This window comes from Myxine glutinosa, chromosome 5 (genome assembly GCF_964187855.1).
Source record: "Myxine glutinosa chromosome 5, kmMyxGlut1.1, whole genome shotgun sequence".
Lineage (NCBI taxonomy): Eukaryota > Metazoa > Chordata > Myxini > Myxiniformes > Myxinidae > Myxine > Myxine glutinosa.
In genome coordinates, this window is record NC_136265.1 from 51,666,030 (window position 1) to 51,681,471 (window position 15,442).

Sequence of the window (15,442 nt, forward strand, 5' to 3'; positions counted from 1 at the left end):
GGCCTTTATGGCATGGCTTGTAGGTGGCAACTTCTCGAGTGGGGTTTTGCTGTGGTGATAATTATGATCCCTGAGTTCATCCATTGTTGTGCAGGTAGTTCCATTCTTTAGGACTTTCACTAGATATGATTCTGCTCTCTCAACTTCATCGTCAGAAGGTCCATTTTGGCTACAACCAAATCCTTGAAGGTAGTCTACTGGGTTTGCTTTAAGGGCCGCTTGCTTTGTGCCAACCTTGCTGGTGTAATCACACCCAGTGAGCGTATGCACAGTGGGAAGGACTTTGCATAGGTCAGGCCCTTTATCTGACGCAAGAGAATGTATTGGAATATATTTGGTAGAGTTTCCACTGCCAGCTTTCAACCACAGTTCATAAAGGCCCTTTTCATGCAGTACATCCCAGTAAAAGAGCAACAGCACAAATACATCAGTGTCTGGGGATAACACCACTAGTCGTTGTATTCCGTGCTCCACAGCATGTAAGGCGTGGGGTATAATTCGTGTATCTGCTTCCTCTATATCAATGCAGAGTTCTGGAATGTCTCTGCAATAGCCATCACAACAGGAAAGACATGGGACTTCGACAGATTCACTTGAAAAGCCACTCACAAATACCTTCAGGCTTGAAGGGGTCTCTCGCACGTGCTTTATGGCTGTCTGGTGCAGTAAAATCTCAAGATTATGCTTGTTCCTGTTAGCTGGCCAGAACCGCTCCATCTGAACTGGTAAAGGTGTATCTTCACTGACTGCATTCAGTTCAATCGGAGAGATGGTTTCTCGTCGCTTTCTTTCCGAGTTTTTGATTGAAATGTCAAAGTATGAATCAAAGATATAATCTATTCGATCAGCTCCCTTTGCAGATCTCTGTATGTAGTCTACAATGCCTCCACTAAATTCACCGAAGTTAGTAAATTATTTGGCAGTCATCTTCCTTACATTAGCCATGACATCCGCTATATACCCAACCTGCATGTCTTTTGAATCATCCAGAACATCAATTGAATGTTTCTTTGCAATCTCATTCATCAGGTCACTTTTGGTGCTCTTTGACATAAGACCCTGGCTGTCAAAAAGCGAAGAAGATGACGTCAAGTCATATTCTAGAAGGTCTGTCATGGATCTCCCTCGGGCACGGGCAATTTCAATGACACGCTGCCTATGTTTATCTTCCCTCTGTGTTTGTGACTTTCCTGAAGCCTCTTGTCCTTTTGGGAGTGCGCGGATACTCTTGAAAGTTTTCAGATTTGTTCTGTGAATGGTCCGAAATATTTGAGCCGACTGTTCAACAAACCGTTCTTCACGTAGTTTCTCATAGGCTGCGGTCCCAATTGCTTTTACCTGAAGCAGCTGATTCCGGATTTCGTCAGTCATTACTTCCTGTGTCATTATATTGTGAAGTATTTGCTGTGTGGCATCTTTCCTGAAAGGATTCTCCTTGTTTTCAATAACAGTTAGAATTGCTTGGACGTTTCTTTCCCCGGTTTCAGTCTCATATTTGCTGAAGGAGTTGTTTACATCTTGCTGGTACTGGGTTGTAACTCCACTTAGTTCTCTGAAAAGATTACTAATTGCCAGCATCTCATGGTAGATTATGTCCCACATTGCAACGTATTTCTTCTTCTTTGTGCTGCCTATTATCCCCGAGGTGCCTTTCTTGGACCTATTTATCGTTTGCTCCAGCGCCATGTCTGCTCCAGTTGCTCTAAAAGTCCCAGGTGTCCTCCTTATGGCAAATTTGCCCTCTTGGAATGCTATGTGGATCTCAGGTGCTGTTTGTGGGAGTTTGCGCATGTCCTCAAGATAGAGGGAACCCCACCTGATGTAGTTGGTCGAGTCAAAAGCCATGAAAATTGGAAGCAATGCTGAATTTTTGCTGAATGGACTAAGGATGTTCCGACCCCCCCCCGCCCCCCCCCCCCCCCCTCTACAGGTGGTTGTTTTAGGACTTAGTGGGTTAACGACATGGGAATATTGTATGAAATTAGTAAATTAAGTGATATTTAGGCTTAAAGAAATAGGTAGTTGGTGATAGATCATATTCATACTGATGAAAATGTTCGATTACTTTATTTTGTGGCATGTGTCTTCCGCTGCAAAGGAAAATCAGCTTTTCTGAAATAGCACCATTTATCAAAGTTGATGTTTACGTTACAAAAGGGTTAATTCTTATACAATGCATATCATGTGATAGAGATATGTCTTGGCAACCTCTGACAGCCAGCAAACATTCTCAAGTAGTACAGGCAGCCTGTAACTCACATTTTTCTTCCGGTGGGTCAGATTTTAAGCAACCCCCAATTTCCATGACCTTTTGACCTCTGGACAGCAAATTTGCATAATAATCAGATAATTACATATTGTCACATGTAGAGTGAATAAAAACAAATATTTTGAATGGTAGTTTGCGGTTATATCATGTATGGTTGTGGCGTTATAAGCATTTTAGTTTCCCCTACCCCAAATTTTTGGTCGCCTCATGAACGCAAAAGCTTGATATTGTGACGTCATTTTCTCAAATCCGACCAGGCTCCCAGATGTCCACCATCACTTTTTTGATGTCCCACATGGTCTACTTCAATAATATGAAGAGAAACTTAGGGCACATAAAAGTCACACAGAAACCACCCCAGCCCACGGACTACCATGGGGAATAATATTTTTTTGTTTGTTTTTTTTGTATACTGAATCGAGGCTCGTGAAAGAGCTAACATTTATTTCACAAACAAATCAACCAGACAAACAAAATATACAAAAAGAGGGAGCGGAAAACAAGATGGGGAGAGAAGGGGAAGCACACAACCACAACATTTGAGAGCAGGGAGGAGGCGTGGGAAGGGGGGGGGGGGGGAGAGGTATAAAACACAAGGGGACCGAAATCAGCGGGGGTACAAAAGATCAAGGTTTTGGATGGGGGACGATAAGAGATGGTGGTGAACAGCTGTTTTAAAGACCTGGAGGGTGGAGTGGGATTGAAGAGAGTGAGGGAATTTGTTCCAGAGGCGGGAGAAAAGAGGAATGAAGGAGTGAAGGTGAGCAGAAAGTCTTGATTTTGGCAGTTTAACCATAAGAGGGTTGCAGGCAGATCTTGTGCGACCTGTAGGAATATTTGGGGGACAGAGCCCAGAGAGAGCTGGGGGGGCAAGGCCAGAGAGGAGTCGGTAGAAGACGGAAAGACCACCAACCTGCCTGCGGTGAGTGAGTGAAAGGCCCTTGGAGTTAGCTTCATCGCGGGAGATTCCAATGATTCTGAACGCTTTGGTTTCAACAGCGTGAAGACGAGCTAGGTGTGAGGCAGGAGCACCAGACCAGAGGGGAGAGCAGTATTCCATAGAGCTGCGGATGAAAGCCTTGAATGTGGTGAGGAGCTCAGGTGGGCCAAGGAAGGACTTCGCACGACGGAGGATGCCCAGTCGGCGACTGGCTTTGGAGGCCAGATTTGAAATGTGGTTTTCCCAGGAAAGATCATGGCAAATAGTGAGACCCAAAAGCTTGAGTGACAGAACTTCTTGGAGAGGATTATTCAGAAAGTGGATGGGAGGGTTGTCCAGTCTGTCTTTTCAGAGAGACATCGTAAGAGTGTGAGATTTATCAGGATTGAAAGACATATTCCATTTGTTTGCCCAGTCTGTGATTTTGTCCAGGTCTGCAGAGAGTGAGGAGGCTGCAGACTGCCGATCTGAGGGATGAGGAATGGAGCGACAGAGAGTAGAGTCGTCAGCAAAGAGATAGAGAGGATTTTCAAGAGAGTCAGAGAGATCATTGATGAAGACCAGAAAAAACACAGGGCCCAGAACACTACCTTGGGGAACTCCAGCCTGAACAGGAAGAGGAGATGAGAGAAACCCATTCAGGGCCACACGTTGACTACGACCAGAGAGGAAGTCCGCCAGCCATGCGTGGAGATTTCCGTGGATACCAAAGGAGGAGAGTTTGGTGAGCAGAGCAGGGTGCCAGACCGTATCGAAGGCACGTGAAATGTCAAGGGAGACAGCTCTAATTTCCTGTTTGGCGTTGAGGACCTCCATCCATTGTTGAGAAAGCAGAAGCAGCATTTCCAGAGTAGAGTGACCAGGTCTGAAACCAAATTGATGATCAGAGATCAAGCCATTGGAGAAGAGGAAAGATTTCATATCTGAAGCAATGATGGATTCCATGACTTTGCTGATAATTGGGAGAAGGCTGATTGGTCTGTAGTTGCTAGGATCTGTTTTTGCACCTTTTTTGTGCAAAGCGGTGATGGCTGATTTCCAAGCAGATGGCAGATGACCTTGAGCAAAAGAGAGGGTGAAGAGAACAGAAAGAGGGAGTGAAAGAGCGGAAGAACATGATTTTAGGACCCGTGGGCTGATGCTGTCAGGACCAGTTGCAGAATCAGAGTCGAGGGTTGACAGAAACTTCTCCACCTTGTCAGGAGGAAAGGACACAGAGTCCAGGAGCAGCTGGGTACGACTGGGTACGGTGGGTACAGAGAGGGATGGGTTTGGGACACAAGATTTAGAGGCAAACACAGAGTTGAGGCATTCAGCTTTTTCACGTGCGGAGTCAGCCGTTAAGCCGTTTGAGGTGAGGGAGGGGATGGAGGGGGAACAACCACCAGAAACAGATTTGACCAGACGCCACCAGGATTTGGAAGAGGGAGACAGATAAGAGAGTTCGGTCTTGAGAACGGTGAGATATTGTTTCCTGGCTCTCCTGAGGGTGGACACACACTTGTTTCGGGCTTTGTGAAAGGAAATGAGATTTCCTTCCGTTGGATTTGCTTTCCAGGAGACGAAAGCAAGTTGTTTCAGGGCAACAGCCTCACCACAAGATTCCGTGTACCATGGACGGGAGGAAGGGTATGACAACTGAAGACGAGATGGGATAAATCTGTGCATGATAGAGAGCAATTTACTTTGAAAGAATTCCCAGGATGAGTTGATGTCAGAGGCGGTAGAGATGGGAGACCAGTCCAGATGATTGATGGCTGCTTGGAGACCATGCCAGTTGGCCTGAGTGAAATGCCAGACTCGACGACGCTGAGGAGGCTCTCTGAGAATGGTCAGAGAGATGTCCACTTTAACAAGCACATGATCAGATGAGCCGATTGGAGCAGAAGAAGAGCAGCAGACATTTTCAGGGAAGTTTGTCATAATCAAGTCCAGAAGAGAAGATGCTCCGTTGACTGAGATCCGGGTCGGGAAATTGCCAGATTGTGTCAGTCCCAGTGAGTCACAGAAATCCTTTGCTGAAGAGCCAAGGCTGGTGAGAGAGGAACCCACACCCAGCCAACTGGCATGGTGACAATTGAAATCACCACATATGAGGAAGAGAGACTTGGGATGGGTAGATAGAAGTTGGTCCATATTATCAGACAGCGAGATGTAGATGGAGTCATCAATGTTTGGTGGACGGTACAACACACATATGAACAAAAGGTGGGAGCGAAGGGGAAGCCGTAGCCAAAGGTATTCCTGGGGGTGAGGTGGAGAGAGGGCAGTGGAGGGCGAGTGAGGAAGAGAGTTTTTTATAAAGATAGCAACCCCACCTCCAGGACGAGGCTCCGGTCTATCATACCGGAGGAGGGAGTACCCTGGGAGAGATACCAAGGCATCAGAGACATCATGAAGGAGGAAAGTTTCTGTTAAGCAGATCACATCTGGTTTGTCCGAAGCAACCTGTATGGAGAGATCAGTCAAGTTTGAGCGAAGGCCCCGGATGTTTGAGGTCCATACCGTTAATGAAGAGGAAGGGGGAGCATCGGGTACAGAACAGGGGGGGGGGGAAGGGGTAGGGTAAGATGTGGAAGAGGAGGAAGAGGTAGGGAGAGCTGTTGAAGGTGTGTCAGAGATTTCAGAGATTTCAGAATAGCTTGGAGAAAGGGAAGAATGGGGCGGACAAAAGGTTTGATGGAGATTGGGTGAGGCACAGTGAGGTGTTATTTGAGGAGTGGGAAGAGCGAGGCAGAAGGTTGGGGGAGATGAAGGTGAAAGTTGGAAGGGGGAAGAAGCAGGGAGGCTGCTTTGAGGAGGAGGGGTGAGAGGGGAGTCTAGGAGGGGAGGAGCGAGGGAGAGTCTCGGAGGGGAGGGGTGTGGGGGGAGTTTAGGAGGGAGGGGAGGGAAGGGGCAAGGGGGGAGATTTGAAAGGGATGGGTGATGGGGAGGATTTGGAGGGGAGGGGGGATGGGGAAGTTTTGGAGGGGAGGGGGGATGGGGATGTTTTGGAGGGAAGTGGGGATGGGGAAGATTTGGAGGGGAGGGGTGAGATTGGATTTTGAAAAGTGTACGATGCATGGGAAACGAACATTTTTTGCAAAATGAGTTTGAGACCTTCGAATCAAAAATACGTTTGAGGACGCTGAAGGAGGGGTGGAGTTCTGGATAGTTTAGGGAATGTAGAAAAGAGGAACTGTAAGAGATGGTATTATTATTTTTTTTTGGAATGAATAGATTTGGTGAGCAAGACGAAAGCATCCTTTTGTAGGAGAAGAAGAAAAAGGTGTTATAATATATGAGAGAAAATAGTTGTTCAGGGGAGAGATTATACATTTCTAACCACGTGATCGCGAACAACGTGAACGAAGAACGAACGAACAAATAAGAACAACAAATAAACAAATAAGACCTGAGAAGGAAAAAAAAATTTTTTTTTTTTTTTTTTTTTGAGTAGAGATATTAAACAAGGAGGTATGGGGTGAATGACTGGGACGAAACAGAGAACGAAAATAATTGCAGCGCATTCGACGAACCGCTGAGAGAAAAACAAAACCACAAGGTCGGAGACGGTATGGTAGCCTAAGCCTACGAGTACTAGGCCTCAGTATACTCGATACGCATTAACCGACGATTGTGTATACATGTACGAAAAATTAGCACCGAAAATTTTCCTAAAGATACGCTATAGGTACACACACCGAAAGATAGATACAGTCTCGACAAAAACACAATTGTGAAATATTACTTAGCTTCGAAAGCGTGAGCGCATGGAACAGCTTCGAAAAGACGTGACCAATTGTTGGTCACGTTGCGGTGTTGCGGTTTTGGAATAAAGGTTAATTTCCCCTCTTAGTTAGTTACACCACAACATGTAGCCTCGCTTAAGTTCAGTTATTTCTTCGTAAATGTAAGCGTAGTCCTTTCCTGTGTTTAGTTTATCATCTATTAACATAGAGTGCATTTCCTGTCAGTGTTTTTTTTATTTTCCAAGTGTCGGATCCAATCTGATTCCTTGTTGTGTTCTCATTAGTCTTCATATATCCCTTTCCAGCATTTTTCAAGATCTTCTTTTTGGGGGGAGTTTCCACATGTTGTTTCTGTCTCCCTAGTTCTCTGTAGAGCTTTTTCGGGTTGTTTTCAAACTGTTGATTTTGCTTTCTTTTGTTGTTGGCCTCATTTCTAGTTCCCCCCCACCCCCCCTTGCTATTTGTCGTATTTGGAGCTTATTATGGGCAGCTAATGGTTCCAGGCCATTGTTTTCGATGTTGTGTTTCTTGTTTATTTGCCTGATTCTTTGCTTGAACTTTGGACTTCTCTATTGTGTGTATTCTTTGATGTCTGCTTAAATGTGATGATTGGATAAAGGCTTTAGGACACAAGGAATACATGTAAGGCTTCTCTCAAGTGTGTTGTTTTTGATGATTGTGTAAACCTGATAAGCGAGTATACTCCTTGCTACACACAGAGCACTTGTGTGGTTTCTCTCCTGTGTGTATTCTTGAATGATTATTTAAATGTGATGATCGAGCAAAGGCTTTAGGACACAAGGAACACTTGTGTGGCTTCTCACCTGTGTGTGTTCTTTGATGAATCTTCAATTCTGAGATAAAACTGAAAGCCTTGCTGCACACAAAGCACTTGTATGCCTTCTCTCCTGAATGTAATCTTCGATGATGGGTTTTTAAATGTGTTGCCTGAAAAAAGGCCTTGTGACACACAGAACACGTGAACAGCTTCTCTCCTGTGTGTATTACTTGATGTCTCCTTAAATGTGATGATCGACTAAAGGCTTTGGCACACAAGGAACACTTGTAAGGTTTCTCACCTGTGTGTGTTCTTTGATGAATCTTCAATTCTGAGATACAAGTGTAAGCCTTGCTGCACACAGAGCACTGGTATGCCTTCTCTCCTGAATGTAATCTTCGATGATGGGTTTGTAAATATGTTGACCGAAAGAAGGCCTTATGACACACAGAACACGTGAACAGCTTCTCTCCTGTGTGTATTATTTGATGTCTCCTTAAATGGGCTGATTGAATAAAGGCTTTACGGCAGAAAGAACACGCGTAAGGCTTTTCCCCTGTGTGTATTCTTTGATGAATGTGTAAATCTGTTGAGCGAATAAACTCCTTCCGACACACAGAACACTTGTGCGGCTTCTTTCCTGTGTGTATTCTTTGGTGTTTTTTTAAATATGCCGATTGAGAAAATGCTTTCGGACAAAAATAGCACTTGTTTGGCTTCTCTCCTGTGTGTATTCTTGAATGATTCTTCAAATGTGATGATTGAGCAAAGGCTTTAGGACACAAAGAACACTTGTGAGGCTTCTCACCTGTGTGCACTCTTTGATGAACGTGTAAAGCTGATGATCGAGCAAAGGCTTTTAGACACAAAGAACACTTGAAAGTCTTCTCACCTGTGTGTGTACTTTGATGAAGGTGTAAATGTGATGATCGAACAAAGGCTTTCGGACACAAAGAACACTTGTATGTCTTCTCACCTGTGTGGAGTATTTGATGTAGTTTCAAAGATGACAACGCTGTAAATGATTTTCCACACAAAGAACACTTGTGTGGCTTCTCACCGGTGTGCACGCTTTGATGAATTTTCAATGCTGATATATAAGTGAAAGACTTGCTGCACACAGAACATTTGTATGCCTTCTCTACTGCATGTAACATTCGATGCGTTTTGAAATCTGTTGACCAACGAAAGGCCTTATGACACACAGTGCATGTGTGTGGCTCTCCTGTGTGTATTATTTGATGTCTCCTTAAATGTGACGATTGAATAAAGGCTTTAGGACACACAGAACACTTGTAGGGCTTCTCTCTTGTGTGTATTATTTGATGTTTCTTTAAATGGGATGATTGGATAAAGGCTTTAGGACACACAGAACACTTGTAGGACTTCACTCCTGTGTGTATTATTTGATGAACATGTAAATATGATGAACGACCAAACTGCTTGCTGCAAATAGAACACTTGAACGGCTTTTCACCCGTGTGGATCGTTTGATGCAGTTTTAAAGATGACAGCGCTGAAAATGATTTGCAACACACAGAACACTTGTGTGGTCTCCGACTTTCTTGGATATTCTTGAGCGTTTCTGTACAACATTTACAAGACACGTTGCTATATGTGTCAGTTTCTTGAGTAACAGTCTGTGTCATGCGATGATTGAAAACTTGTGTGTTGAACAGCTGGGAACAGTTGGAACAAGAATCCAGTTTCATGTGTTTCTCTGTCAAGACAAGTCATAACAACCATTAAGAATTCATACCAACTTTGAAAAATATAGCAAAATTGATAATTCACAAATTCGAACAAGAAAGAGCAATCAGATTGCAAAACCTTGCCAGTACGTGTATATAGTGAATTTTGAGGCTTTTGTGTTGAAACAAATATGGCGGCCGAAGCACTTGAGCAATTGTCTTTTTTTTTTCTCCACCAATTTTAACTGGGAAAACCACATTTCTAAGCTGGTCTCCAAAGCCAGTCACCGACTGGGCATCCTCTGTCGTGCGAAGTCCTTCCTCGGCACACCTGAGCTCCTCACCACTTACAAGGCTTTCATCCGCAGCTCAATGGAATACTGCTCTTCCCTCTGAGCTGGTGCTCCTGCCTCACACCTAGCTCGGCTTCACGCTGTTGAAACCAAAGCTTTCAGAATCATTGGAATCTCCCACGATGAAGCTGATTGTGAGGGCCTTTCACTCACTCATCACAGGCAGGTTGGTGGTCTTTCTGTCTTCTACCGACTCCTATCTGGCCTTGCTCCCCCAGCATTCCTACAGGTCGCACAAGATCTGCCAGCAACCCTCTTCTGGTGAAATTGCCAAAATCAAGACTCCCTGCTCACGTTTAATCTTTCATTCCTCTTTACTCCCGCCTCTGGAACAAACTCCCTCACTCTCTTCAATCCCACTCCTCCCTCCAGGTATTTAAAACAGCTGTTCACTTTATCCATCTTTAACCATCTCTTATCTTCCCCCATCCAAAACCTTGATCTTTTCTACCCCCGTTAATTCACCCGAGATCCACTTTTTTGAAATACCAAGTTCTTTCCCTGGAAGGTCTAGAACAGTGTCCATGTGGTTTATACCTCACCCACTCTTATGTTAGTTCTTACACGAGCCTCAATGTTGTATACAAAAAAAAAAATTATCCCTAGAAGTAGATGATAAATGTTGTTCCTGGGACAGCCCCAAATCTCCATTCACTTACATGTAAATTTTCCTCTCACCATCACTTTTCTTCATTTCCCCTTAACACCTCTATTCCTTCCCTCCTTGGTCTTATGGGCCTTTTACTCTTACTATCAATGATCATTGTTGTGTAGTAGACCACTGAAACAATGATCCTACAAATATTTGTTTATGTGTGGGAAATAATTTAATTATCTTACCACTTCCATCACCATCTAATACATTAACAAAGAAGATGTTTGAGTTTGGTTCTTTATCAAGATATTTTAACTGAGCTCCGATAAAATGATAAACCTCCCTCAATGTTCTTGTTTGAGCACCTCCAGTGCCACACACTTTTGGGTAGGCTCTGCCCACTTTTTGTTAAACCCTGCCCACTTTTTGGTAAGCCCAGCCCACTTTTTGTTAAACCATGCCCACGTTTTACTAAGCCCCACCCACTTTTTGGTAAGCCCCACCCACTTTTTGTTAAACCATGCCCACGTTTTACTAAGCTCCACCCACTTTTTGGTAAGCCACGCCCACTTTTTGTTAAACCATGCCCACGTTTTACTAAGCCCCGCCCACTTTTTGTTAAGCCCCACCCACCTTTTTCTAAGCCCCACCCACTTTATAAACTCTGCCATTGTATCATTTTCAGTTAAGACATTACATCATTTTCAGGGAATTTCCATCACATCATTTCCAGTGAAGACATGCCCAGGGAATTTCCACAGGAAATGACACACCCAGTCCTTATAAAAAGCACCGACCACACAGGCTTTTTCAAACACGCTTTCTGCTTCACTTGAGAATGGACTACTATGCCGAAATGGAATGGGATAACTTTGCTATTCCTTGGAGTCCTACTACCTGTGTAGAACTCAACCTTCAGATTGATGAACTGGACTCAAACCTCTTATCAATGGAGGTAAGTTTGTTTATTTATTTATTTATTTAATTAATTATTTACTTAATTTCTTTTTTATTTTTTTTTAGATGAGACTCGTGTAAGAGTTAACAAAGTTAATTTTAATATTCATAGAGCTTGATTTATACAAATAAAAAGATTGTATTAAATTAATACATTGTTATTTTCTTTCACAGGAAATTGTATCTGAGATACAAAATGAAAATTCTGCTTTTAACACAACTTGGGATTAAGTTATTTTTTTGTTTGAAGACATTTTGAACAACCAAGACCCACAGAACGAGTTCTACCTTGATGACCCAGCCAAAGAGTTATACCTTGGAGATCCACAAAATCCTGAAAAAGAGTTCTACCATGATGATACTTATTGTGAGTTATCAAAACAAAACCCACTGAACAAGTTCTACCTTGATGAGCCAGAATACAAGTCATACATTGGAGACCCACAAATTTCTGAAAATTGGGAAAGGGGAGTTCTCCCTGATGGTCCGCAGTTATACTATGTGAGACACATCATAGAAACCCTAAAAAATTGGGAAACGGGAATTCTCCCTGATGGTCCGCAGTTATACTATGTGAGACACATCACAGAAACCCTAAAAAATTGGGCAAGGAGAGTTCTCCCTGATGGTCCGCAGTTATACTATGTGAGACGCATCATAGAAACCCTAAAAAATTGGGAAACGGGAATTCTCCCTGATGGTCCGCAGTTATACTATGTGAGACACATCATAGAAACCCTAAAAAATTGGGCAAGGAGAGTTCTCCCTGATGGTCCGCAGTTATACTATGTGAGACACATCATAGAAACCCTAAAAAATTGGGAAACGGGAATTCTCCCTGATGGTCCGCAGTTATACTATGTGAGACGCATCATAGAAACCCTAAAAAATTGGGAAACGGGAATTCTCCCTGATGGTCCGCAGTTATACTATGTGAGACACATCATAGAAACCCTAAAAAATTGGGCAAGGAGAGTTCTCCCTGATGGTCCGCAGTTATACTATGTGAGACACATCATAGAAACCCTAAAAAATTGGGAAACGGGAATTCTCCCTGATGGTCCGCAGTTATACTATGTGAGACACATCACAGAAACCCTAAAAAATTGGGCAAGGAGAGTTCTCCCTGATGGTCCGCAGTTATACTATGTGAGACACATCATAGAAACCCTAAAAAATTGGGAAACGGGAATTCTCCCTGATGGTCCGCAGTTATACTATGTGAGACTTATCACGGAAACCCCCAATATTTCTGAAAATTGTGGTTCTACCTTGGAGACTTGGAAAGATGGTTATATTTTTGGAGACTCAGAATGGGGGTTTTGTTTTGATGACTCGGAATGTGATACCTATCTTGGAGGCTCAACAGGAATGTGGTTATACCTTGGGAACTTGGAAAGTTGGTTTTATTTTGGAGACTCTACCTGTGGGGTCCATCTTGGAGACTCTTTGGATTCTAAAGCAATGAACAATGTTCTTTGTTTAATGACGCTTGATTTAAGCAATATCAAGAAAGTTCGAGGAAGAAAATGCTGGAAAATTCTTTCTTCCCATTTCTACTTCTTCAAACTTGAAAGCCTTGAAAGACAGAATTGAGAGAAGTGGAAAAAAAAAAAATGAAACACGTATTTTAAAAAAAGGAGAAAAAAAAGATTATGTTAGGGTTAGGGTGGGATTTAGAATGTGAGGGTTAGGGATGGGGTTTGGGTTAGGGATGGGGTTGCGTTAGGGTTGGGATTTTGAATGTGAGGGTTAGGGATGGGTTGGGTTAGGGATGGGGTTGGGTTAGGGTTGGGTTAGGGATGGGGTTGGGTTAGGGATGGGGTTGGGTTAGGGATGGGGTTGGGTTAGGGATGGGGTTGGGTTAGGGATGGGTTGGGTTAGGGATGGGGTTGGGTTGGGGATGGGTTGGGTTAGGGATGGGGTTGGGTTAGGGATGGGTTTTGGTTAGGGATGGGGTTGGGTTAGGGATGGGTTTGGGTTAGGGATGGGGTTGGGTTAGGGATGGGGTTGGGTTAGGGTTTGTATATTATTATGACTCACTCACACATACACACACACAAAAGTTAAGCCCCAACTGAAAAGTTGAGGGATTCTGTGTTTGGGGTTCACAGATCTCAAGAACGTATCCCCATTGTACACACAAAAGTTAAGCCCCAACTGAAAAGTTGAGGGATTCTGTGTTTGGGGTTCACAGATCTCAAGAACGTATCCCCATTGTACACACAAAAGTTAAGCCCCAACTGAAAAGTTGAGGGATTCTGTGTTTGGGGTTCACAGATCTCAAGAACGTATCCCCATTGCATTGTACACACAAAAGTTAAGTCCCAACTGAAAAGTTGAGGGATTCTGTGTTTGGGGTTCACAGATCTCAAGAACGTATCCCCATTGTACACACAAACAAAAGTTAAGCCCCAACTGAAAAGTTGAGGGATCTGTGTTTGGGGTTCACAGATCTCAAGAACGTATCCCCATTACATTTTATTTATTTATTTATTATTTTCAAGGGTATCATCTGCTTACTTGTGTTTTTTGTAATTCTTGTGAGTAAAATGAACCCAAGATTTCTTCCCCATTCATATCATATAATTTGTAAGTCCAAGGGACTGTATCCATTACATCAACAATTTTAAGTAATTCATTAGTCCATCTCTTTGTATAACCTTTCTCAAAATGGCTTTTCCATCTGTATATTCTTACAATATCACCAACTTTGAACTTGGGCTTTCTCAAATTAATCTCCTTTTCATATTCTAATTTTGTAAATGTTTCTGATGGTTTTGATTTTGTTGATGAATGAACTGTATTATTGTAATTATGTACAATATTCTGGATTAAATATACCCATTGTTGAGAACCGAGTTGTGTGAATTTTTTATATAGTTTCTCTTTCAAAGTGCGATTAAAACGCTCAATAACAACTGCCTTTCCTTCATTAAAGGTGCTGTATAATTTAATATCCTCCCCCTTAAGAAATTTCATAAATATTTTGTTATAGAACTCTGTTCCCTCGTCAGTCCATAACTTCTTTGGTTTTCTTTTACTTTTACTAAATATTCCACTGAAAGCTAACATAAGAGTATTACCCCTTTTGTTTTTCAAAGGAACAACCCAGGCAAATCTACTCCTCAAATCTTTCTTTATCTTTCCTCTTCTCCAATGGCTTGATCTCTGATCATCAATTTGGTTTCAGACCTGGTCACTCTACTCTGGACATGCTGCTTCTGCTTTCTCAACAATGGATGGAGGTCCTCAACGCCAAACAGGAAATTAGAGCTGTCTCCCTTGACATTTCACGTGCCTTCGATACGGTCTGGCACCCTGCTCTGCTCTCCAAACTCTCCTCCTTTGGTATCCATGGAAATCTCCACGCATGGCTGGCGGACTTCCTCTCTGGTCGTAGTCAACGTGTGGCCCTGAATGGGTTTCTCTCATCTCCTCTTCCTGTTCAGGCTGGAGTTCCCCAAGGTAGTGTTCTGGGCCCTGTGCTTTTTCTGGTCTTCATCAATGATCTCTCTGACTCTCTTGAAAATCCTCTCTATCTTTTTGCTGACGACTCTACTCTCTGTCGCTCCATTCCTCATCCCTCAGATCGGCAGTCTGCAGCCTCCTCACTCTCTGCAGACCTGGACAAAATCACAGACTGGTCAAACAAGTGGAACATGTCTTTCAATCCTGACAAATCTCACACTCTTACAATGTCTCTCCGAAAGGACCGACTGGACAACCCTCCCATCTACTTTCTCAACAATCCTCTCCAAGAAGTTCTGTCGCTCAAGCTTTTGGGTCTCACTATCTGCCATGATCTTTCTTGGGAAAACCACATTTCCAAGTTGGCCTCCAAAGCCAGTCGCCGACTGGGCATCCTCCGTTGTGCGAAGTCCTTCCTTGGCACACCTGAGCTCCTCACCACATACAAGGCTTTCATCCGCAGCTCAATGGAATACTGTTCCCCCCTCTGGGCTGGTGCTCCTGCCTCACACCTTGCTCGGCTTCACGCTGTTGAGGCCAAAGCTTTCAGAATCATTGGAATCTCCTGCGATGTAGTCAACGCCGAGGGCCTTTCACTCACTCACCGCAGGCAGGTTGGTGGTCTTTCTGTCTTCTACCGACTCCTCTCCGGCCTTG